The sequence below is a fragment of the Gossypium arboreum genome, chromosome 2 (assembly GCF_025698485.1).
Source record: "Gossypium arboreum isolate Shixiya-1 chromosome 2, ASM2569848v2, whole genome shotgun sequence".
Lineage (NCBI taxonomy): Eukaryota > Viridiplantae > Streptophyta > Magnoliopsida > Malvales > Malvaceae > Gossypium > Gossypium arboreum.
Window position 1 is genome coordinate 99,950,009 of NC_069071.1, and position 24,382 is coordinate 99,974,390.

Consider the following 24,382-nt stretch of genomic DNA (forward strand, 5'->3'; position numbering starts at 1 on the left):
AATTGTTATAGAAAGGTATTTAGCCTGGACTGGTAATGCCGACATTTCTCTATGAGTTAATACTACTGGGGATTTAGGCTGGACTGGTAATCCCATCGTAAGATATAAGGTTTACGGGAATGCGTACTAGAGATGATCACTTGTATAACTTGACGGTAATTGGGCTATCCATCGAGATTTCTAAAAAATTCAACGAAATTATCAGGAGAAATAGAAATAGAAATATTGAATTGATGAGCTCATCTAAGACAAATGACATGATGTACTGTTATGAGACTAACTTGATGATTGAGTGTATGTGATAGGGAAACTATTTCATGCTTGCTGGAATTAGTGCCTATAAATGCTTACCCCCTTTTCTTTTCCCTGCCTTACAGATTTCGTGGACTCGTGAAGATTGGAAGACGGTTGTATGCTAATTAACTGGTAATCTTACTTTCCAGTTATCCGGACTTACTAAGCATATAAATGCTTACCCCCTTTTCTTTTCCCTGCCTTACAGATTTCGTGGACTCGTGAAGATTGGAAGACGGTTGGAGAATCAACACACTATCGACTTGTCCTGCTTCGGTATATAGATACTTCCCATGTATATGATTTTTTTTGGTTATTTTGTTTTATATTTCATTTGGCTAGCCAATGTAATGACCTAAATGGTATACTTATTCTTTTGTATATGGCCATGAGATATAGCTCATATTGATGTAGTTAGTAAACCTACCAATGATGCATGTCTTTGTTTAAATGTTTCATGAGATATGATGATGAGTTTTATCATGACTGGATGATTGAAATGGAACCTAATAATTTGAGAGTGGACATAGCATATAATGGTATATGGCTATAATATGGCCTAAGTGTAAAAAGTAAAATGAGCTATGCTAATCCCTAATACGAAAAGGATAATTTAGCATGTACTAAACCAATGAGATGAGGTTAACATGCAATGAGTCATGTCAAGGTTGTTTAAGAGTATAATTAGGCCATGTTAAATACCATTGAAGTCTCTAAATGTGTATGGATGATAGAGGGTGACAAAAGGCTTGACAAATAGCCTTAAAAAAGTCCACATGGGTAGACATACGGGCATGTGTCTAGGTCGTGTGTGACACACAGTTAGCCCCATAAGCGTGTTGCCTGGCCGTGTGTCCCCTGTACTTAAAATTTGAAGTCAGTTTGGATGGTAGTAAACACACGGGTAGAGACACGACCGTGTGTCTCAACCGTGTGGAGGACACGGCCTAGCACACGGGCGTGTTCCTTGGCCGTGTGCCTCAAAATGAATGATGACGTCATAAATAGAATGTCTGGGTTTTGGACACGGACGATGACACGGGCATGTCTAGGCTGTGTGAGGGACACGGGCCAGGAGCAGGGGAGTGTGCTTGGCCGTGTGAAAACCCTTGTAGGTTCGAATTGAAAAAGAAATCCAAATAATTCAACACGGGTGAGGGATAAGGGCATGTCCCTAAGCACACGGGCGTGTGCTTTACCTCCACACGGGCGTGTGAGGCATAACCCTAGTAATTTTTCTAAAATTTTCTATAATTCCCAATTTAGTCCCAGATCGCTTCTAATGTATGTTTTGGACCTCGTAGGTCCATAATCAAGACACTATGGTGTTATGTAGTCAGTTTTAAATTAGAATGAAATTTTATAACCTGTATTTACCGAAAGTGTCCAAGTATATGTTTGGTAACGCCTCATACTTTATTCCGGTCCCAGGTACGGGTAAGAGGTGTTACATTTAGTGGCATTAGAGCTACAGTTTAGTCAATTCTCGGACTAACGTAGCACGTATTGAGTATAGCTATACATGCCATTATACAAGTTATGATAGTGTGGCATCTCCTAACAATTTTTAATTGTATTTGAATATAGTAAATGTCTTTCAATCAAGCCCAAGATGAGTCCGAGGGAGCCGAGAGCCATGCTCTAGTTTTCGTACAATGAGCTGTTTCTAGTAGTAGCAGAAGGCCTATGTTTGAAGGCCGAGAAGAGGCAAGAGCTGCCTCTTTCGAGATGATGGATGAACGGTTTGGGGATTATTTGAGAAACCGCCCCAATATATCACGACCTTCTCCGCCCCTTGCTCAGCCTGAGGGAGAAGTGCCACACGGTATGGCACCCGCAAGAATTGGTAAAACCCCAGTGGACAAACTTAGAAAATATGGGGCTGAAGATTTTAATGCTAAGGTTGAGGATGATGCTAAACGAGCTGAGTTCTGGCTCAAGAATACTGTGCGAGTTTTGGATGAATTGTCATGTACACCCGAGGAATGCTTAAAGTGTGTTGTATCTCTTTTGAAAGTGCCAATATATCATTGGTGGAAAATGGTATCCTCAATGGTACCGAGGGAAGACATTACATGGGAGTTCTTCCAAGTTGAGTTTAAAAAGAAATACATCAGTCTAAGATTTTTAGACTCGAAGCGAGAGGAGTTCCTAGAACTCAAACAAGGAAATAAGACTGTGTCAGAGTACGAAAGGGAATTCGTGAGGTTAAGTTAGTATGCCACGAAGTGGGTCCAATCAAAGACAGAAATATGTAAACGCTTCGAGGAAGGCTTCAATGAGGAAATTAAATTACTGATCGGAATCCTTGAGATACGAGAATTTGTCGCATTAGCTGATCGGGCCAAGAAGGCTAAAAAGCTAAATAATGAAAGAAAGTAAGCTAAGAGAGAAGCTCGAGTTTCGAGTAAGAGGTTGAGTGGCAGAGCACACTCCTTCCCCAAAAAGAAATCGAGAAGTCACCAAGAACATTCCACTTCAACAACAAGATATTAGGGTAGAGCAAGAAGCTCCAAGCGACATAACCCGAAGTCTTCTTCCCCTATGATAACTAGTGTGGGAAGCGTAGATGATCAAAAGCCGAAGTGTAAAAGCTGTAACAAATTTCACTTCGGAGAGTGCCTAAGGAAGAGTGGTGCATGTTTTTGATGTGGGTCTCTTAACCATTTTCTAAGAGACTTCCCGGAGCGAGCTAATAAATAGATTGAATTAGCTTCGCAGCCGAATGCTCCTATTTCTCGAGGCAGACCTCCGAGACATCCCGAAAGTGCAAGTGGCAGTTGAGCTATTGCCAAGGATGCTACTGCAAAATCAGAGGCTCGGGCCCCGACAAGAACTTATGCAATACGCGCTCGAGAGGAAGCCTCTGCTCCCAATATCATCACGGGTACATTTTCTATTTATAATACTCATGTCATTGCCTTAATTGACCCAAGGTCAACCCATTCGTACATTTGCATGAAATTGGTGTCTAGTATGTGTATGCCTGTAGAACCTACAAAATTTGTGATTAAGGTGTCAAACCCTCTAGGCAAGTCAGTTCTAGTTGATAAAGTTTGTAAGAATTGTCCCTTGACGATTCAAGGTCATTGTTTTCCAGCTAACCTTATGTTATTGCCATTCGATGAGTTTGATGTAATACATGGCATGGATTGGTTAGCTGTGCATGATGTGATTGTAAATTGAGGTAGCAAGTATATTGAATTGGAATGCTCATATGGTGAGATTCTCCGGATTGATTCAAGCGAGTTGGATACTCCGCCAGTTGTGATTACCTCAATGATGGCTCATAGGTGTATGAGAAAAGGATATGAAGCGTACATTGCTTTTGTGTTAAATACCAAAGAATCTGAGTTGAAATTGGAATCAGTACCGATAGTATGTGAGTATCCGGATGTGTTTTTGGAAGAGCTACCCGGATTATCTCCCGTTGGAGAAGTAGAGTTTGGTATTGAACTGGTGCCTGGGACTGCTCCTATTTCTATTGCTCCGTATAGGATGGCACCAATCGAGTTGGAAGAGTTAAAAGTACAGTTGCAAGAACTAACGGATAAATGTTTTACAAGACCGAGTTTTTCACCTTGGGGTGCTCCAGTATTATTTGTAAAGAAGGAAGATGGTTCTATGAGTCTGTGTATAGACTACCGATAACTCAATAAAGTAACTATCAAGAACAAGTATCTGTTACCGAGGATTGATGATCTGTTCGATCAATTGAGGGGAGCCACTATGTTTTCTAAGATAGACCTGAGATCCGATTACTACCGGTTGCGAGTTAAAGAGTCAGATGTGCCTAAGACTACTTTCAGGACGAGGTATGGTCATTTCGAGCTCCTAGTCATGCCTTTTGGTCTGACAAACACCCCAGCTACCTTTATGGACTTAATGAATCGTGTTTTTCGACCATACTTAGACAAGTTTGTCGTTGTGTTTATTGATGATATCTTGATTTATTTCAAAGACGAGACTGAGCATGAGAAACATATGAGAATTGTTTTACAGATCTTATGAGACAAACAACTGTATGCTAAATTTAGCAAGAGTGAGTTTTGGCTCCTAGAGGTTGGATTCCTCGGTCACATTGTATTGGGTGATGGCATCCGAGTTGATCCGAATAAGATATTTGCTATTGTTGAGTGGAAGCCGCCGAAGAATGTAACTAAGGTTAGAAGCTTTTTCGACTTAGCCGGTTACTATCGACGCTTCATAAAAGGGTTTTTGATGATTGCAACTCCTTTGACAAGGTTGCTGCAAAAAGATGTTAAGTTTGAATGGTCAGAGAAGTGTCAATAGAGTTTCGAGAAATTGAAGACGTTGCTAACCGAAGCTCCAGTTTTAGTGCAACCCGAGCCAGGAAAGGAATTTGTGGTATTTAGTGATGTGTCCTTAAATGGACTGGGTTGCGTGCTTGTGACAGCCCAAAATTGACCCTAGTCGGAAGGTGGTCTCGGGACCACAAAACCGAGGCATAAAAATAATTTAAAATTTATTTCGATGCCTATAATATGTGTGTATTCATGTATGACATTTTTTGATGATTGGTTTAGTGTTATAAAGGTGAATTTCACTAGAAAGGACCTAGTAGCGAACTTTGAAAGTATGATGGGGAAATGTGTGATGACTAATTAAAGCATGCATGCAAAATAAAGGACTTGCATGTCAAATTCCCCCTTTTATAGGTGGTGGCCGTCCATGACAAGGGAGGATGGGCTAAACATGTCATGAAACATGTTTTGTTGGTGCATTAGGGTGAAATAATAAACAAAGGTGTATGGGTAATAAAAAAATGAAAAAAAATGTGTGTGAGTGTGGTAATCCCCCCCCCTTGCCGTGAGTTGAGAAAGAGGGAAGAAAAAAATTTTGTTGTGTTCATCCTTTCTCATCCTTTTTGGCCGAAAATCATAAGGGGAAGAAAGAGGATTTTTGCTTCATGCTTGGTTTAGAAGAGATCTAGAAGGTGATTTGGCTAAATTGGCATCAAGATTAAGGTATGTATGAGGTTGTGTTCGGAGTTTCATGCATGTTTTGGTTGCTAACTTGATGTGCATGTTAGCCATGGCTCAAATCTTTGTTATGCCATGGAAATGGTATTTGGCCAAAGTTGTTATGGTGATAAAGCCATTGCATGCTAAGTGTGAAGCTTGATGATGATGCATGCAATGATGGATTGTCTACTCTTGAGTAAGATTTTGACTTTTCTTTTGTGTTTAACCATGATTGAAGTTGAATGGAGCATGATTGTCATATTCGCCATGATGCATTCATGAGCATGGTTCATGCTTCTTGCATGTTAGTTAAAATTTGTATTTTGGATGGCTATGGACACCTTGAAATTCGCCATGCTCATATTGTATATATATGTTTGCACATGATGTTTTGGCTATGAAGTAAGTGATGAATATATTGGTTTAAAGAAGAAGATGTGGAAGAATGCTTGTGAAATTGCAAGCACAATTCGGCCTAGCACACATATAAGTGCTTGATGCTATATTATAAGTTTTGAGCCACAATGTGCAAAGCATTAACTAGTAAAATGCATGCTGTTTTGTGAGGTATTAAGTGCAAAATTGGCCTCAACATGTACATGAATATTCGGCCTTGGGTAGCCTATTGAAGGCCTTAGCTTTTCCTTGATGCTCAAATAAATTGTATTGAATTGCTTGATGTAGTATAAAATGTGCATGACCATTGTGTATTCAAGCTAAAGAGTGGCCATATGACCATTTAAACTCCTTGTCATATTCGGCCATAAGCAAGCACAATGAGGTTTTAATAAATTGAATTTGTTTGAATTAGCTCAAGAGCTAAGAGGGCCACAATTGGACAAGGGGAAGGAAAAGGTGATCGAGTAGCCGAAAAAGGCCGTTCGACAACATCCGAGGTAAGTCCTCAAGAAGTGACCTTACTTGAATTATGTGAGATGAAGTATGGATGTGTATGATTATTGATTTATGTGTGTATGAGAAATTGAATGATACCCTGCTAAGTCCCAAGGCGAATATGCTTGTGAATATATGTGCGTTTGAGCCTTAGTAACGAAAATGAAATATGTATGTCCAATGATTATTGATGTATGTGTACATGAGAAATTGAATGATATCCGGCTAAGCCCAAGACAATTATGCTGGAAATTATATCCGGTTAAGACCAAGGCAATTGTGCTAGTGGCTATATCCGGCTAAGACCAAGGCATTCGTGCGAAGTTATTCTATCCGGCTAAGACCAAGGCATTTGTGCACGTGATTATATCCGGTTATATTCGAAGAATCTTGGGCTGGAGGTGAGTGTTGGTTGCTGTAATGAACTCAATTAGTACACTCGAAAAGCCCAAAGGATAAGGTACGTTATATGTGCATTGAAAGTCGACATGTTTGAGCAACATTCGCTCAATCGACTAATGAATTTCAGTTATTGAATTGATTGATACTTTGTGAAAGTATATAATGATGAAGTGTGAAGTAAGAATGTGTATTAATGAAATGATGCATTTGGCTATGTGAATGTATTGCTGTAATTAGAATTGATTATATTCCTTGAGACTTACTAAGCATAAAAAATGCTTACCCGTTACTTTGGCTCTCTGTTTATAGATTTCGCCGATAGCAATCGGATTCGGGATCAATAAAGTCGAAGTCATCCACACTATCCACGCCTCTATTTTGGTATAAATTTTGGTTGAACTTTGAAATGGCATGTATAGGACTACCCTTGTTGGTTGAATATGTTGTGTTGTATATATATACGGCCATGCGAAAATGGCTCGTAAAAGTGAAGTATCGACTTAGACTAATTGTGGTTTGTATGTATATATTTGGTGTCATGATGTGGCTATGGCTTGGAAATGGGAATGTTGGTCATATGATCAGCCATTGGCATGGTTAAAATGATCATATATGAACCTATGTATGGCAAGACTAGTTGGTTCATGGAGACTACCAAATAGGTAAGACCTACCTTAAAAACAGATGCTGCCAGCTGCAGTGACGTGAATGTGAAAAATCACCAAAATTCGTAGGAATGGAATTAAATAGTGAATAAGCTATGTAAATGAACCTTGATGAGTCTATTTTCGTATGGAAGAAACGAAATGGTCATAGGAGTTACATGTTAAGAGATATTAAAGCTATTGTGAGATACGGCCAGAACGGTTTCTGGGTTCCCTGTCGCAACTTTAAAAATTTACTATAAATTATCCAAAAATAATTAGGAGACATACCTTATATTTACAGATTCCATTTTGAGTCTAGTTTCATAAGAAACAAACGGCACCAGCATTAAAGCCATGTACAGAGAGATATTCAAGTTATACCGCGTGAAGGTCAGAGCAGTCGATCCCTGAAACATGAGTGACTTTAACTAATAAACTGTACCAATTGGCCCGACCAAAAATTCTAGAAATAAATCCATGGATGGATATATGAGTCTAAATTCAGGGAAAATTTACGAAACCAGTTTCCGAGTTTTGAAACTCAAGATATGATTTTTAAGGCGACAGTGACTCAGCATTTCCAGCCTGACTGGAAATGTCAAATGGATGGGCAAAACAAGTGAACTTGGCTTGTTAACCCCTCGTGTCCGACACCGGCGATGGTCTCGGGTTCGGGGTGTTACAATTTTATTGGTATCAGAGCCACGGTTTAGTCGATTCTAGGACTACCGTGATGTGTTTGGGGTCTAGCTATACATGCCATTAAATGATGAATCGATAGTGTGGTGATTTCTGACAATTTGACTTTGTGTTTGTTTATAGCAATGGATCCCGATCCCAACCGAAGCGATAGCTGATGATGTGGAGAGTGTGGCGCTGCTCCGCAGACAAGGGACAAGGCTTGGCGGACTCTCAACCTATGGCCAGCAATCCTAATGACGAGGCTAGGCAAGCCTTTTATAGTGTGATGAACGAATGGTTTAATCAATACATTCGAACCAACACGGCTGTTCCACAACCTCCATTCCCGACAAATGCAACCCCGCACCTACAATACCTCCGTTGATCGACCAAATAAGGTCAAGTAAGCCCCGATCGATAGGATTCAAAACATGGGGCCACTGAATTTAAGGCTACGGATGATGATGATGCCGAGCGAGCTGAATTTTGGTTAGATAACACTATCCGGTGCTTGATGAGCTATCCTGTACACCGATGAGTGCTTAAAGTGTACCATCTCCTTGCTACGCGAGTCCGCCTACTATTGGTGGAGTACTCGACTTGTGGTGCCTAGAGAGCAAGTGACTTGGGAATTCTTTCAAACCGAGTTCAAAAAAGTATATCGATCGAGATTCATCGACCAAAAGCGGAGGGAATTCCTTGATCTTAAGCAAGGTTCGATGTCGATTCATCGATCTACGAACGAAAATTTGTGAGGCTTAGCCAGCAGCGAGAATGCATTTCGTCCGAAGCTATAATGTGTAAACGCTCGAGGATGGGCTGAATGATGATATAAGGATGTTTGTTGGCATCCTCGAGATACGAGAGTTCGTAGTACTTGTTGAGCGAGCTTGTAAAGTCAAGAGCTTAGAAAGGAGAAACAAAAGTGATGTGGGAATTGGAGAATTCGAAGAGGTCCTCGGAAAGTCTCTTCAACAAGCATCGAAGAGATTTCGAGATGATGTGAGCCGGTCTAGAGGCGTTTGGGCTTTTCTAGACGAGGACGCGATCGACCCCTGTGACCACACGAGTCACCTCGATCACGGTGGTGGAAATGATCGCCGAGAGAGGCGGAGTGTCCACATTGTGGCAAATGGCATTCGGGAGCTGTTGGTTTCGTGATCGCTCTCGCTATAAGTGTGGATCGGCCGACCACTTTATGAAGGATTGCCCGAGGATGCATGAATGAATGTAAGTCGAGTGCAAACCCGGTGCTACCATCGCCGAGGTAGGCCACCTAGAAATATGGGCAATGTCGTTGGCGGTCGAGAGGATCTAGAGATGCTACCATCGATCTCGAGGCTCGTGCTCTGCTAGGACTTATGCCATCGCGCACGCGAGGATGTTGCCTCTCCGGATGTTATTACCGTACTTTCACTCTTTTCAATACAAATGTGATTGCTTTGATTGACCCGGTTCTACTCATTCATATATATGTGAAACCTTAGCATCCAAAGAAGACTTTGCCCATTGAGTCTCTTGAGTTTGTCATTCGGTGTCAAACCCTTGGGTCATTACGTGCTTGTCAACAAAGTGTGCAAGAAAAGTCCCCTAGTGTTCCGAGGTTCTTGTTTTCCGGCGGACTTGATGCTTTTGCCGTTCGATGAGTTCGACGTTATTCTTGGTTTGGATTGGTTGACCATGCATGATGCGGTTGTAAATTGCAAGAGCAAGACTATCGATTTGAGGTGCGCGAATAATGAAATAATTCGGGTTGAGTCTACGGACTTAAAAGGGTTGCCACCGTAATATCGCGATGTTGGCCCGTAAATATGTAAGAAAAGGGTGCGGCGTACCTTGCGTCGTGCTTTCGATGACAAGGAATCGAAAAAGAAACCCGAATCGTGCCGTGGTTTGTGAATACCGAATGTTTTCCCAAGAATTGCCGGGTTTACCACCTGTTCGGGAAATAGAATTTGGCATCGAATTGGTACCTGGTACCATTCCAATTTCGATAGCTCCGTATCATATGGCACCAACGGAATTAAAGGAGTTGAAGGCTCAGTTGCAAGAATTGGTGGATAGAGGTTTTGCTCGCCTGAGTTTTTCGCCTTGGGGTGCGCCAAGATTGTTCGTGAAGAAGAAGGATGGAACCATGCGGTTGCATCGACTATCGTCGACTTAATAAAGCGACGATAAAGAACAAATATCCGTTGCCATGTATTGATGACTTGTTCGATCAATCAAGGGAGCCTCGGTGTTCTCGAAAATAGATTTGAGATCGGGCTATTATCAATTGCGAATCCGAGATTCGGACGTACCCAAGACCGCCTTGAGCGAGATATGGTCACTATGAGTTCCTAGTGATGCCGTTTGGGCTCACTAATGCCCTCGGTATTTATGGATTTAATGAATCGGATCTTTAGACCATATTTGGATCAATTCGTAGTCGTGTTCATTGATGACATCTTGGTCTATTCAAGAAATGAGACCGAACATGTTGAACACTGCAGATTAGTGCCGCAAATTTTACGGGATAAGCAATTATATGCTAAGTTCAACAAGTGTGAGTTACGGTTAAGAGAGGTTAGCTTCTTGGGTCATGTGGTATCTCAGATCGGGTATTCGAGTCGACCAATAAAATTTCAGCCATACTTAATTGGAAGCCTCAGAAATATTACGAGGTTCGAGCTTTTTGGGGCTTGCTTGGTTATTACCGACGATTTGTAAAGGTTTCTCAACGATAGCCACGCCGATGACGGCTTACTCCAAAAGGATGTTAAGTTCGAATGGACGGAGAAATGCCAAGAAAGTTTCGATCAATGAAAACTTATTTGATGAAGCCCCAATTCTAGTGCAACCCGAGTCCCAAGGAGTTTGTCATCTATAGCGACGCCTCTCTACTTGGGTTAGGTTGCGTATTAATGCAAGAAGGTCGAGTTGTGGCCTATCGCGTCGAGGCAATTAAAGCCACATGAGAAAAATTATCCGACTCATGATCTCGAATTGGCCGCCATCGTATTCGCCTTAAAGATTTGGCGACATTACTTATTTGATGAAAGGTGCCATGTATACTCGGATCACAAAAGTCTCAAATATTTGATGACCCAAAGAGACTTAAATCTGCGACAAAGACGTTGGCTCGAGCTGTTAAAGGATTATGAGCTGATCATTGACTATCACCCGGGAAAGGCGAATGTGGTTGCGGATGCCTTGAGTCGTAAATCGTTATTCACTTTACGAGCGATGAACGTGCACTTGTCTGTCCGATCCGATAGTGTGTTAGTGGCTGAATTGAAAGCCAAACCATTATTGACACACCAAATTCAAGAAGCTCAGAAAGTCGACGACGAGTTGGTTGCAAAACGGGCTGCGTGTGTTCTGAACAAGGACTCGGAGTTTCAAATTGACGATGACGATTTTTTGAGGTTCAAAAGTTGTCTGTGTGTCCCAAAGAATTCGGAACTCATTTCGATAATTCTGAATGAAGCCCATTGTAGCCGAATGGCAATCCACCCGGGGAGTACGAAGATGTACAATGATTTGAAACGTCGGTTTTGGTGGCATGAAGCGAGACATCTCCGACTTTGTTTCGAGATGTTTAATATGTCAACAAGTGAAAGCGGAACATCGGTGCCTTGAGATTACTTCACCAATCACGATACCCGAGTGGAAATGGGATCGAGTCACAATGGACTTTGTATCCGGACTGCCATTGTCAGCAAGTAAGAAGGATCCGGTTTGGGTCGTGGTAGATCGATTGACTAAGTCGGCCCACTTTGTCCCCGTACGTACGGATTTTTCAATGGACAAATTAGCTGAATTGTACGTTTCTCGATTGTGAGATTACACGGGGTGCCTATTTCCATCGTGTCGGATAGAGATCCGAGATTTACCTCGCGATTTTGGAAAAAGTTGCAAGAAGCTTTGGGTACCAAGTTGCATTTTAGCACCGCCTTTCACCCCCAAACCGATGGTCAATCCGGCGGATAATTCGGATACTTGAGGATATGTTAAGATGTTGCGTCCTCGAGTTTAGTGGTTCATGGGAACGGTATTTGCCGTTGATTGAATTCGCTTACAACAACGACTTTCAATCAAGTATTAAGATGGCACCCTACGAGGCCTTGTACGGTCGTAAATGCCGTACACCATTGTTCGGATCGAGCTCGGTGAAAGCAAGATTTTCGGTGGATTTGATTAGGGATGCTGAATGAAAAGTGAAAGTAATCCGTGAAAGTCTGAAGATAGCCTCCGATCGCCGTAAGTCGTGCGCGATCTGAAGCGTAAGGATATCGAGTATCGTGGGTGATAAAGTGTTTCTCAAGGTATCGCTTGGAAAAAGATACTCGAGTTCGGCCGTAAGGGCAAGTTGAGCCCGAGGTTCATTGGGCCATATGAGATATCGAGCGAGTCGGTCCAAAGGCATATCGTTTGATTTTGCCCCCGAACTCAAAAGGTTCACGATGTCTTTCACGTTTCGATGCTTGACGCTATAGATCCGATCCATCGCACGTGATTAGTCCATCGAAATTGAAATTCAAGCTAATATGAGTTATGAGGAAGAACCGATTCGTATCCTATCACGAGAAGTGAAAGAGTTATGAAACAAGCGGGTTCCGCTAGTGAAAGTGTTATGGCTCAAGCATGGGATAGAAGAAGCTACTTGGGAGACCGAGAACTCTATGAAAGAGCGATATCCAAGCCTATTTACCGGTAAGATTTTTGGGGACGAAAATTTCTTAAGTGGGGGAGAGTTGTGACAGCCCAAAATTGACCCTAGTCGGAAGGTGGTCTCGGGACCACAAAACCGAGGCATAAAAATAATTTAAAATTTATTTCGATGCCTATAATATGTGTGTATTCATGTATGACATTTTTGATGATTGGTTTAGTGTTATAAAGGTGAATTTCACTAGAAAGGACCTAGTAGCGAACTTTGAAAGTATGATGGGGAAATGTGTGATGACTAATTAAAGCATGCATGCAAAATAAAGGACTTGCATGTCAAATTCCCCTTTTATAGGTGGTGGCGGCCATGACAAGGAGGATGGGCTAAACATGTCATGAAACATGTTTTGTTGGTGCATTAGGGTGAAATAATAAACAAAGGTGTATGGGTAATAAAAAATGAAAAAAAATGTGTGTGAGTGTGGTAATCCCCCTTGCCGTGAGTTGAGAAAGAGGGAAGAAAAAATTTTGTTGTGTTCATCCTTTCTCATCCTTTTGGCCAAAAATCATAAGGGAAGAAAGAGGATTTTGCTTCATGCTTGGTTTAGAAGAGATCTAGAAGGTGATTTGGCTAAATTGGCATCAAGATTAAGGTATGTATGAGGTTGTGTTAGGAGTTTCATGCATGTTTTGGTTGCTAACTTGATGTGCATGTTAGCCATGGCTCAAATCTTTGTTATGCCATGAAAATGGTATTTGGCCAAAGTTGTTATGGTGATAAAGCCATTGCATGCTAAGTGTGAAGCTTGATGATGATGCATGCAATGATGGATTGTCTACTCTTGAGTAAGATTTTGAGTTTTCTTTTGTGTTTAACCATGATTGAAGTTGAATGGAGCATGATTGTCATATTCGCCATGATGCATTCATGAGCATGGTTCATGCTTCTTGCATGTTAGTTAAAATTTGTATTTTGGATGGCTATGGACACCTTGAAATTCGCCATGCTCATATTGTATATATATGTTTGCACATGATGTTTTGGCTATGAAGTAAGTGATGAATATATTGGTTTAAAGAAGAAGATGTGGAAGAATGCTTGTGAAATTGCAAGCACAATTCGCCTAGCACACATATAAGTGCTTGATGCTATATTATAAGTTTTGAGCCACAATGTGCAAAGCATTAACTAGTAAAATGCATGCTGTTTTTGTGAGGTATTAAGTGCAAAATTGGCCTCAACATGTACATGAATATTCGCCTTGGGTAGCCTATTGAAGGCCTTAGCTTTTCCTTGATGCTCAAATAAATTGTATTGAATTGCTTGATGTAGTATAAAATGTGCATGACCATTGTGTATTCAAGCTAAAGAGTGGCCATATGACCATTTAAACTCCTTGTCATATTCGACCATAAGCAAGCACAATGAGGTTTTAATAAATTGAATTTGTTTGAATTAGCTCAAGAGCTAAGAGGGCCACAATTGGACAAGGGAAGGAAAAGGTGATCGAGTAGCGAAAAAGGCCGCTCGACAACATCCGAGGTAAGTCCTCAAGAAGTGACCTTACTTGAATTATGTGAGATGAAGTATGGATGTGTATGATTATTGATTTATGTGTGTATGAGAAATTGAATGATACCCGGCTAAGTCCCGGCGAATATGCTTGTGAATATATGTGCGTTTGAGCCTTAGTAACGAAAATGAAATATGTATGTCCAATGATTATTGATGTATGTGTACATGAGAAATTGAATGATATCCGGCTAAGCCCCAAGACAATTATGCTGAAATTATATCCGGGTTAAGACCAAGGCAATTGTGCTAGTGGCTATATCCGGCTAAGACCAAGGCATTCGTGCGAAGTTATTCTATCCGGCTAAGACCAAGGCATTTGTGCACGTGATTATATCCGGTTATATTCAAGAATCTTGGGCTGGAGGTGAGTGTTGGTTGCTGTAATGAACTCAATTAGTACACTCGAAAAGCCCAAAGGATAAGGTACGTTATATGTGCATTGAAAGTCGACATGTTTGAGCAACATTCGCTCAATCGACTAATGAATTTCAGTTATTGAATTGATTGATACTTTGTGAAAGTATATAATGATGAAGTGTGAAGTAAGAATGTGTATTAATGAAATGATGCATTTGGCTATGTGAATGTATTGCTGTAATTAGAATTGATTATATTCCTTGAGACTTACTAAGCATAAAAAAAATGCTTACCCCGTTACTTTGGCTCTCTGTTTATAGATTTCGCTCGATAGCAATCGGATTCGGGATCAATAAAGTCGAAGTCATCCACACTATCCACGCCTCTATTTTGGTATAAATTTTGGTTGAACTTTGAAATGGCATGTATAGGACTACCCCTTGTTGGTTGAATATGTTGTGTTGTATATATGTACGGCCATGCGAAAATGGCTCGTAAAAGTGAAGTATCGACTTAGACTAATTGTGGTTTGTATGTATATATTTGGTGTCATGATGTGGCTATGGCTTGAAATGGGAATGTTGGTCATATGATCAGCCATTGGCATGGTTAAAATGATCATATATGAACCTATGTATGGCAAGACTAGTTGGTTCATGGAGACTACCAAATAGGTAAGACCTACCTTAAAAACAGATGCTGCCAGCTGCAGTGACGTGAATGTGAAAAATCATCAAAATTCGTAGGAATGGAATTAAATAGTGAATAAGCTATGTAAATGAACCTTGATGAGTCTATTTTCGTATGGAAGAAACGAAATGGTCATAGGAGTTACATGTTAAGAGATATTAAAGCTATTGTGAGACAGGGCCAGAATGGTTTCTGGGTTCCCTGTCGCAACTTTAAAAATTTACTATAAATTATCCAAAAAGAATTAGGAGACATACCTTATATGTAAAGATTAAATTTTGAGTCTAGTTTCATTAGAAACAAACGGTACCAGCATTAAAGCCATGTACAGAGAGATATTCAAGTTATACCGCGCGAAGGTCAGAGCAGTCGATCCCTGAAACATGAGTGACTTTAACTAATAAACTGTACCAATTGGCCCGACCAAAAATTCTAGAAATAAATCCATGGATGGATATATGAGTCTAAATTCAGGGAAAATTTAAGAAACCAGTTTCCGAGTTTTGAAACTCGAGATATGATTTTTAAGGCGACAGTGACGCAGCATTTCCAGCCTGACTGGAAATGTCAAATGGATGGGCAAAACAAGTGAACTTGGCTTGTTAACCCCTCGTGTCCGACACCGGCGATGGTCTCGGGTTCGGGGTGTTACAGTGCTTGTGCAAGAGGGCAAAGTAATAGCATATGCTTCGAGGCAACTAAAGCCGCACGAGAAAAATTATCCAACATATGACTTGGAGCTAGCTACCATTGTATTAGCCTTGAAGATTTGGAGGCACCATTTGTATGGCGAAACTTGCCGTATATTCACAGATCACAAGAGTTTGAAATATTTGATGACTAAAAAAGAATTGAATATAAGACAACGGAGATGGTTAGAGTTGATTAAAGATTATGAACTGATCATTGACTACCACCCGAAAAAGGTGAATGTGGTCGCAGATGCACTAAGTAGAAAATCCTTGTTTGCTTTAAGAGCCTTGAACACGCAGTTGGCCTTGTTAGATGATGGTTCGGTTTAGGCAGAGTTAAGAGCTAGACCAATGCTTCTACAAGAAATTTTTGCAGCTCAGATCAATGATAGTGATTTACAAGCTAAGAGAACTCAATATGAGGCAGACATCGAATCAGATTTTCAGATTGGTCTCGACGGTTGCTTGATGTTCAGAGACAGGATCTATGTACCGAGAGATGAAGAAATTATTCGAAAAATTTTGTAAGAGGCGCATGATAGCTGTTTATCTATTCATCCGAGAGGTACCAAGATGTACAACGATTTGAAGTGGTGGAATGGCATGAAAACAGACATTTCCAAATTTGTATCGAAATGCTTGATATGTCAACAAGTCAAGGCTGAACACCAAGTACCTTAAGGTTTATCACAGCCTGTGATGGTTCTCGAATGGAAATGGGACAGGATTATTATGGATTTTGTGATAGGGTTGCCGTTAACACCGAAAAAGAAAGATGCCATATAGGTTATAGTTGATAGACTAACAAAGTCGGCTCATTTTATTCCTGTACGGACAGATTTCTCTCTTGAAAAATTGGTTGACTTGTACATATCGGAGATTGTGAGATTACACGGGGTACCGTTATCGATTATTTTAGATAGAGACCCGAGATTCACTTCGAGATTTTGGAAGAAGCTGCAAGAAGCCTTGTGATAAACCGTAATTTATACATGTTTTTGTCCCATGCTTAGCACACTTATGGATGGTTTCTCCTTAGATTTGGTGAATTCAATGCTTCGAATTCTTTAATTTCATGTTTTATACTTAGGTGAGCATAGGAGAGTAAAAGGAGCGAGAAACGGGCCAAAAATAGAGAAAATGGACCTACATGGAAAATCAACATGGCCTGGGCTTCCTCACACGAATGTGTCCCACAGCCGTGTCCCTTTGGTAGGATCGAAGCATGACTTACATTGGTAGACTACATGCCCGTGCCTATTCAACAGCCTTGACCACGGGCTGGAGTAATCACACACGGACGTGTCCCTGCTGAGCCTAAGTATAACCCTATTCGGAAAAGGCCAATTTTGAGGGCTCTTAGGCATTCTAAAGCCTATTTAAACACCTGAGGAGGCACTTATGAAGGGGAACGCAGAGTAGGAAGTAGAGAATTACTCAAGGAAAGCCGATTGATCCATCTCAGAAGCAGGATTCATCATCAAGACTGAAGATCTCCCTTCAAGTTCCTTCAGGAGTTTTGAGTTTTCTTATGTTTTGTTATCTTTATGCTTTTGAGATGTTTTCTTTCACAAGTATAAACTAAAACCCCTAAATACCGAAGGGGAATGAAACCTAAGATGGATCCTGTTATTATTATCTGAATTGTATGATAAATATTTGACTTGTTCTTAATTATGTGTTCTTAATTCTTGCTTTAATATTTCAGGATATTGATTCGAGTTAATGCTCTTATTCAGAGGAGGAATAGACCCTGTCTAAGAGTAAATTTGTCATAATTAAGTAGAGTTGATTGCATGCCTAGAGATAGAGTGATAAGATTTTTCCGGATTAGGGCGAAACCTAATAAGGGGATCCATAGATTGAGTTAATGCAACACTAAGGCGTTAATTAGAAAGAGATTTCAATTAATCAATCTAGGGTTAGACATTATTAGTCTTGAGAGAGATAATAATATAACTTAGGGATTTCTACAGATTAAGTCAAATGAATAAATCTTCTGATTCAGAGTCAAATAACAAGTGAGGTCTAGGTGGATTTTTCCTTAGGTATTATCTTAATCAATCGAATTTCCCCAAAAGCTCTTCCCTAATTTCTCTCTGTGCACTCTTAGTTTAGTTAGTTTAGATAACCAAATCCCTTAATTTTTAGGCTAGATAATAAAAAGAAGGTAATTACTAGTACTCTTGGTTCCTTTGGTTTCGAAAATCTAGTCTTGCTAAAGTTATTCTACTGATAAACCGTAATTTATACATATTTTTACCCCATGTTTAATGCATTTTATGGTTGATTTCTCATTAGAATTGGTGAATTCGATGTTCTTAATGCTTAGGAGAGCATAAGAGAGCGAAAGGAACGAGAAATAGGAAAAAACGGAGAAAATGGACCAAAGTACAAAATCAACAAGGCCTGGACCTCCTCACAAGGGCAGACCACACGGCCGTAGCAATTTGGCAGGCTCAAGAATGGCCTGAAGTAATCTAACATGGGCGTGTGCCACGGGCGTGTCCCTGCCGAGCCCAAGTTAAGTCCAATTCGAAAAATGACACTTTTGAGGGCTTCTAGGCATTCCAAAGCCTATAAATACACCTAAGAGGAGGAGGAAAAAGAGGATGGAGAAGGGGGGTAATGAATTACCCCAAGGAAGCCGATTGATCCATCTTAAAAGCAGGATTCATCATCAAGACTGAAGATCTCTCCTTAATTTCCCTTAGGAGTTTTGGGTTTTCTTTATGTTTCGGAGATGTTTTCTTATTTAGCTATGCACTAAATCCCCCAAATACCTAAGGGGAGTGAAACCTAAGACGAATCTTGTTATTATTTTCTGAATCGTATGACAAATATTTAATTTATTCTTAATTATGTGTTCTTAATTCTTGTTTTGATATCCCAGGATACTGATTCAAGACATGCTCTTATTCAGAGGAGGAATAGACCCTGTCTAAGAGTACTTCTGTCATAATTAAGTGGAGTTAATTGCGCGCCTAGAAATAGGGTGACAAGATTTTGCCGGATTAGGGTGAAACCTAATAAGGGGATCCATAGATCGAGTTAATGCAGCCCTAGAATGTTAATTAGAGAAAAGTCTTGTTTATTCAATCTAGGGATTAGACGTTATTAGTCTTGAATAAGGATAATAACATAACTTAGGGATCTCTAGGGAACAAGTTGAATGAATAAATCGTCCGATTCGGAGCCAGAATAACAAGTAAAGTCTAGGTGGATTTTTCCATAGGTATTGTCTCAAGTCAATCGATTTTCCCAAAACCAATTCCCTAATTCTTTTTCTTTGTGCGTTCTTAGTTTAGATAATTAGTTAATTAAAACAAATAAAACCCCTTTTATTCTTAGGCTAGATAATAAAAAGACAGTCATTACTAGTACTTTTAGGTCCTTTGGGTTCGACAATCCAGTCTTGCTAAAACTATACTACTGTTCGATAGGTACACTTGCCTACATCGCGATAATAGTTAGTTCAAGAACGAGTAATTATAAATATTGAAAACCTATCATGAAACCTCACGATCAAGTTTTTGGCGCCGTTGCCGGGGAACTAAAATATTAGGAACACTTAATTTTTATTACTTTAGCCATTTATTTTTTTTTTGCAATTTAATTATTACTAATTAATTTAATTTTTCTTTCTCTTAGCAGGTTTTCCTAGTTTATGACTAGAAGAAACCCGTCAGGACCATTACTTTTTGACGAAGAAATTGATCGTATAGTTTGTAGAAACCAAAGAGAAATAAGGCGAAGCTTGAGATACACAGAGGACGAACAAGAAGATGATACTCAACCTCCAACCGAAGAGATAGCTGAAAACCAAGGTAATCAGCTACCTCTTGCAATTGCAGCTAATCAAAATCCTGCTCCACGCACTATGTATGACTATGCTAAACCTTCTTTAGCAGGAACTTAATCTAGTATAGTTAGACCTACTATTGTTGCAAATAATTTCTAACTGAAACCTAACACAATTCAGATGATACAGTAGTTTGTTCAATTTGATGGTTTGCAGGATGAGGATCCTAACACTCACTTGGCGGATTTTCTGGAGTTTTGCGACACTTTCAAAATTAATGGCATTTTTGATGATGTCATTCGCCTTCAGTTGTTCCCTTTCTCAATGAGAAACAAAGCTAAACAGTGGTTGAAATCGTTACCACGAGGGTCCATCACTACTTGGGAACAAATGACCGAAAAGTTTCTACTAAAATATTTTTCGTCGGCTAAAACGGCTAAGTTACATAATGATATTTCTTCTTTTGTGCAGATGGACTTAGAAACACTTTACGATGCATGGGAGAGATACAAGGATCTATTGCGAAGGTGCCCTCACCATGGGTTACCTCTATGGCTGCAAGTTCAAATGTTTTACAATGGTGTGAATCCCTTAACAAGACAGGGGATTGACGCAGCTGCTGGAGGAACCATCAATGACAAAACACTTGAAGAGGCTTATGAATTCATCGAAGAAATGTCACAGAATAATTATCAGTGGCAAGTCATGAGGACTAAGCCAACAAAAATAGCCGGCGTTTATAACGCCGACTCAGTTACTATGCTGTCAAATCAGGTAGAACTTCTTAATAAAAAGATTGATGGTTTACTTGTTTCTACGCAGGTACATCCAATAATGAGGTGTGACTCAAGTGGAGGAGGTGTGCATACAAAATATCAATCTTTCAATCCTACAACCGAAGAGGAACAAGTCAACTATATGGGTAACAATAACTTTAGATCTCAAAATAACCCATACAATAACACTTATAATGTAGGTTGGAGGAACCACCCAAATTTCTCCTGGGGTGGTCAAGGGAATCAAAAGCCACAAAATTCTCAAGGTTTTCAGCAACCACCCTATTAACAAGCGAAGAAACTGAACCTTGAAGAGATGCTCTCTAAATTAATCTCAATATCAGAAACCCATTTCCAAAATACCGAGACAGCACATAAGAACCAACAAGCATTGATCCAAGGGCTTGAAACTCAGATGGACCAGCTATCCAAACTAATCTCCGAACGATACCAAGTAATACCGAACCTAACCCAAGGGAACACCTTAACGCAACTTGTACTCAAGATAAGGAAGGATTTATTGTGCCTGAGCCAGAATTGATGCAAGAAACTGTGGTGAGCAAAGGTAAAAGTGAAGTAAGTCATAACAAAACGGTGAATGAAGAATATAAACCTCATGTCCCATATCCTAACGTGAAAAGGAAAGACCGTTCAGACGAACAATTCAGTAAATTCCTTAAACTTTTGAAAAAATTACATATTAACTTACCGTTTATTGAAGCTCTATCGCAGATGCCGAATGCAATGAAATTTTTAAAAGAGCTTTTAGTAAATAAGCGGAAGTTGGACGAAGCGTCGTATGTGGAGCTAAACCCAGTCTTCTCAGCTATTCTACAGAATAAGCTAAGCCACAAATTGAAAGATCCAGGGAGTTTTACAATCCCTTGCTTAATCGATAGTTTAGATATAAGTCATGCATTAGCTGATTTAGGGGCTAGTATTAACGTCATGCCTTACAAAATGTTTAAGCAACTAGGTCTTGGGAAACCTAAACAAACTAGGATGAACATTCAATTGGCGGATAAAACTATAAGATTTCCTAGGGGTATTAGTGAAGATGTACTAGTGAAAGTAGATAAGTTCATATTTCCCGTTGATTTCATTGTTTTAGACATAGAGGAGGATAATAACACCCCTTTGATTTTAGGGAGGTCCTTTTTAGCAACTGCTAAAATAGTTATTGATGTTGGCACAGGTGAGCTTACACTTTGTGTGGGAGACGAAACGATCACCCTTCAAGCTCGTACTTCTGGCATCACATCAAATAGTGAAGGTAATGGTCCGCACCAGTCTACTAAAACTAACAATATGACACAACCTACTTTGCAGAAATTGAGTTTCAAAAGAAGTTCACGAGCCATGTTCCAGCAATGATAGAGGACACACTCATGAAGAATGAAGGCTATAGATAGAGGAGCTAGACGAATGGCGAGCACATAAATCGACAACACACGATAAACTGAAACTATGCCAAAACGAGCCCGATACCTCTCAAAATCAACTTAAGGTTGGTGATAAAGTCTTACTAGATGTCGCAGATCCCCACATTGTCACTACCACACGGAATGAGGAAATCCCTCTTACGGTACTCAGTATTTTTTCATTCGGTATAGTAGAGGTGAGTCATCCTAAGTTCAGCGTTTTAAAGGTAAACGACACCCGTTTAAAACCTTATTTTAATGAGACTGATAGCAGGAATGAGGAGTATAAACTCCTCGAACCACCATGACCATACAATGGAGAGGTAAGTCGAGCTTAGACTATAAATAAGTGCTTCTCGGGAGGCAACCTGAGCACTAACATTCTTAATTTCTTTAGATTTTGGTATTTAACTCCTGACATACTAATAGAGATCTTAAATACAGGTGTTCCCATAGAGACACGGCCAAGCACACGGGCGTGCTTAAGGCTGTATGAAAATAGGGCTAAAGATTTCCCCAACACGGGCTACGATAAAACGCCACGGCCATGTGACATGGCCGTGGTTGAGCCTGCCAAAACAACACAGGCGTGCGACACGCCCGTGTCTAACATTAGTGGTCGAACCTATTAAATTAACACGGGCGTGGAGCTTGAACACACAGGCATGGGAGAAGCGAAAGAAGCTAGACATGACCGTTAAACACGGTCGTGTGAACCACACTCCTGAGGAACACGGGCTTGTACTAAATGTCAGACACACCCAAATTTGAAATTCGCGAATCACAAGGGCTGAAATTGGGGAACACGAGCGTGTGCCATGACCGTGTGCCCCAAAATCTATAAATACCCTGCACTATTCACTTTCTTCCCTATTCAAAAACCCTAACCCTAGCCGCTGCAACTCCACACGGCCCCCTGCCATGCCTGTGGGCCGCCTTCAACTTCATTTTTGAAGCCCAAACTCTCTCCATTAGCATTTGTTTACTCTCTTCACTTCTATTCTACTGATTACTAATGCTTATTATTATAATAATTTCCACTTTAATTGAACTATCTTCCATTTTTTTTCATTAATTTATCATTTAGTTTGCGCTTTTAGTTAGTTATTATATTGCATGTTAAATAAGGTGATTAGGAAACTTCATACCCATGATTTTACCATGCTCATTCTCATGATATTCCCATGACCAATATCTCTCATGTAATTTGCATTGTTCAATTATGTCTTATCCATTTCATGTTGCTATGAAAGCTTCATTCTTTTACACATGCCATTACTACATACAATGACAAAGTCACGAAATTATTATATTAGTTATGTTTGGTTGTGCCTAAAAGTCTGTTTTTTTTAAATTAGAAATCGTATTCCTTTTACTTCGACCACTCATCAAAATGACTTGATGATTCTAATCGCAGGTACCATGTCATCATCAAGAGGAAAGAAAACCGCCATACCTGTTTTGAAGAAGAGGAAGGGAGCGTCCTCTTCCGCGGGCCCAACTGCGAAAATCTGTTACCCTCTCCTACAGTTTCCCCGAGGGCCCCAGGAAGAACTGTTCCAAATACTTCGGGCCCGACCCTTAATTGTGAGCCGTTGCATTGACTGGGCTGCTGTAGAACAGTCCAGATGGCTGACGTGATTTGGGCTCTCCTAACCAACGACCCTTGGGAGCTGTTCTTCGGGATTATCGAGCCGACATACCTCGAGCTCACGATGGAACTATGCTCAACGTTCCATCTCCAGACCGTAATGACTAGGTATGATGATCCCAGCACGGTCCAATTTCGCCTAGGCGAATTAGTCTGCCAGCTAAGCGTCTGAGAGTTTGGTGCTGCTCTAGGGCTATATACGGAGGAGTTTCGAGAGGAGAATGAACTACATGCTTTCAGTCGCCACATACATTTCTCTCCCTCGAAGTGCTGGCACAGTTTGGCCCCTAGAACGGCCTCGTACAATCCTAGCCGCTCCAAGGCATCAGTTCTCCCACCATCCCTGAGGTACTTACAGGCTATTTTAGCTCACAAGATTACACGGAGGCGAGAGAGAACTGGCGTTGTCAACACCCATGACGTCTACTTCCAATGGTGAATGTCGCAAGGGCATGTCATCCACCTTGCCTATTTCATCACCCTTGTGATTCAGCACCAGACAGAGCGGCATCGGAAGGAGGTCATCTCCATTGGCCCCTATGTGACTAGGCTGGTATGACACTTCGAGCTCCTCAATACCGCGACCCAAGAATCATCCCTTACCCTCATCAGCCAGATGTCTCCACAAGGCATCTCAAGCATGCTTAGCATGAGGATGATCGAGAGGCACAAAGGAACCTCCCCTCCCTAGTATCGTCTCGCCCAATCTACCGAGAAGGAGGCCTACGAGGACATTCCTGGTGATGTCCCCCACAGCACGAGGACCCACTGACTCAGCCACCACCACCCTCTTGTCCAATTCATGTGGCGGCTTCATATGCTGACATCTCTGAGCACCTCACCCGATTCGAGCATCAGTGTTTT

The 24,382-nt window shown here is 40.7% G+C and overlaps 1 non-coding gene across 1 annotated transcript; it reads right to left on the minus strand.

Moving 5' to 3' along the window:
- Positions 1 to 20,109: 20,109 nt before the first annotated feature.
- On the minus strand, positions 20,110 to 20,215 carry LOC128289933 (small nucleolar RNA R71). Its single transcript, XR_008279574.1, has one exon. It is a non-coding gene; the product is annotated as a small nucleolar RNA R71 (small nucleolar RNA).
- Positions 20,216 to 24,382: the final 4,167 nt, after the last annotated feature.